Source organism: Thalia democratica, unplaced genomic scaffold, assembly GCF_965202585.1.
Source record: "Thalia democratica unplaced genomic scaffold, ktThaDemo2.hap1.1 HAP1_SCAFFOLD_1879, whole genome shotgun sequence".
NCBI lineage: Eukaryota > Metazoa > Chordata > Thaliacea > Salpida > Salpidae > Thalia > Thalia democratica.
This window is the reverse complement of record NW_028140678.1, coordinates 1-2,500: the sequence shown is the minus strand read 5'-3', so window position 1 is coordinate 2,500 and position 2,500 is coordinate 1. Positions and strand designations below refer to the sequence as shown.

Here is a 2,500-nt window from a genome sequence, read left to right as displayed (position 1 = left end):
TGGGCGCCTCCGTTTGCCTCCAAGCGGTTTCACGTACTCTTTAACTCTCTCTTCAAAGTGCTTTTCAACTTTCCCTCACGGTACTTGTTCGCTATCGGTCTCGAGCCAGTATTTAGCCTTAGATGGAGTTTACCACCCGCTTAGGGCTGCATTTCCAAACAACCCGACTCCGGGAAAACCGCTAGGACGAATTACGACCGCCGCCAAGGGCCTAACACCCGCTCTGGGAAAAGGCCTCGATCAGAAGAACGTGGGCAGTCGTTGGTTCGCCGCATGCTGAATTCCATACGCTACATTTCCTCGCCCTCCAAAAAGGCTCGGATTTAGCGCTGGGCTTATCCCGCTTCACTCGCCGTTACTAGGGGAATCCTTGTTAGTTTCTTTTCCTCCGCTTAGTGATATGCTTAAGTTCAGCGGGTCGTCCCGCCCGATCTCAGGTCAAAAGTGATGTACTATAAAAGTACATGCGCTTTGTACGTCGGCCTTTTGAAGTCACTTAACTTATTCTCGAGCACCTACCGTCGTTGCTACCTCACCCGAGGCCAGCAGGCTGCTCACGCTTCAGCTGTGAAATCGCCAGACCAGCTGTCTTTGACGACACGCTCCTCAATTAAGAAACGAGTCGCAGGCACTTTCAAACTAATGAAAGGATCGGTGTGTTAAAGACCCTGAGACGGACGTGGCCCCAGGATTACCCGAGGCCGCAATACGCGTTCAGAATATCGATGCTCAATGTGTCCTGCAATTCACATTACTTCTCGGAGCTAGCTCCGTCCTTCATCGACGCTCGAGCCGAGTGATCCACCGCTAAGAGATCTCTCGTGTTAATCAATCTCAATGCAACCAAAAAATCGTGTTCAAAAAGAAGCGGCCGCGCCAGCACTTGCGTGCTGAATTATTACTCCCGCTGTCAGGAAGCAACGCGACCGAACTATAACAGTTACAGGGCTCGGTCCCTTCGAAGAAGAGACGTCGCTTGAAATCAAATTTCGATTCGTTAATGATCCTTCCGCAGGTTCACCTACGGAAACCTTGTTACGACTTTTACTTCCTCTAAATGATCAAGTTCGATCGTCTTTTCGAACACCGGCGAGTGCGTTGCCGCACGTACCAGGCTCAATCGGAGGACCTCACTAAACCATTCAATCGGTAGTAGCGACGGGCGGTGTGTACAAAGGGCAGGGACGTAATCAACGCAAGCTAATGACTCGCGCTTACTGGGAATTCCTCGTTCAAGGGAAACAATTGCAAGTCCCTATCCCTAGCACGACCGGGGTTCAACGGATTACCCGGACCTTTCGGCCTAGGGAACACACGATGATCCGGTCAGTGTAGCGCGCGTGCGGCCCCGAACATCTAAGGGCATCACAGACCTGTTATTGCTCAATCTCGTGTGGCTAAACGCCACTAGTCCCTCTAAGAAGTTGTCTCCGACCCAATGGGTCGAGCAGCTATTTAGCAAGTAAGAGTCTCGTTCGTTATCGGAATTAACCAGACAAATCGCTCCACCAACTAAGAACGGCCATGCACCACCACCCACAGAATCAAGAAAGAGCTCTCAATCTGTCAATCCTCGCTGTGTCCGGGCCGGGTGAGATTTCCCGTGTTGAGTCAAATTAAGCCGCAGGCTCCACTCCTGGTGGTGCCCTTCCGTCAATTCCTTTAAGTTTCAGCTTTGCAACCATACTTCCCCCGGAACCCAAAGACTTTGGTTTCCCGGAAGCTGCCGGACAGTTCTTAAGTTCGACACTGCCCGATCGCTAGTCGGCATCGTTTAAGGTCAGAACTAGGACGGTATCTGATCGTCTTCGAACCTCTGACTTTCGCTCTTGATTAAAGAAAACATTCTTGGCAAATGCTTTCGCAGTCGTTCGTCTTGCGCCGATCCAAGAATTTCACCTCTAACGGCACAGTACGGATGCCCCCGTCCGTTCCTATTAATCATTACCTCGTGCTCCGAAAACCAACAAAATAGAACCGAGGTCCTATTCCATTATTCCATGCATTATACAAGCGTAAAGCCTGCTTTGAACACTCTAATTTTTTCAAGGTAAACTTGCCGGACCACCGCAACACTCAGTTAAGAGCACCGCGAAGGCACCGACCAACAAGAACAACGAGGCCAGTGCTAGCCTTTCGACCGACCAACCTCGCCGTCCCTATATCCAACTACGAGCTTTTCAACCGCAACAACTTAAATATACACTTTTGGAGCTGGAATTACCGCGGCTGCTGGCACCAGACTTGCCCTCCAATGGATACTCGTTAAAAAGTTTAAAGTGTACTCATTCCAATTGCAGGACCTCGTACGAGGTCTGCATTGTTATTTTTCGTCACTACCTCCCCGAGCCGGGAATGGGTAATTTGCGCGCCTGCTGCCTTCCTTGGATGTGGTAGCCGTTTCTCAGGCTCCCTCTCCGGAATCGAACCCTGATTCTCCGTCACCCGTTACAACCTCGGTAGGCCGATACCGTACCGACGATAGTTGATAGGGCAGTTG

At 50.8% G+C, this 2,500-nt stretch overlaps 2 non-coding genes and 1 pseudogene across 2 annotated transcripts in view; all 3 read right to left on the bottom strand.

Annotated features, from left to right (window-relative positions):
• LOC145848961 (large subunit ribosomal RNA) overlaps positions 1-441 on the bottom strand; it is a 3,631-nt gene extending 3,190 nt beyond the window's left edge. The window contains exon 1 of the ribosomal RNA XR_014372249.1: positions 1-441. This exon is cut by the window's left edge and continues 3,190 nt beyond it. This is a non-coding gene — a ribosomal RNA (large subunit ribosomal RNA).
• Positions 442-663: 222 nt separating this feature from the next.
• On the bottom strand, positions 664-816 carry LOC145848965 (5.8S ribosomal RNA). Its single transcript, XR_014372251.1, has one exon. It is a non-coding gene; the product is annotated as a 5.8S ribosomal RNA (ribosomal RNA).
• Positions 817-998: 182 nt separating this feature from the next.
• Positions 999-2,500, bottom strand: LOC145848960 (small subunit ribosomal RNA; annotated as a pseudogene; the record flags this gene model as incomplete).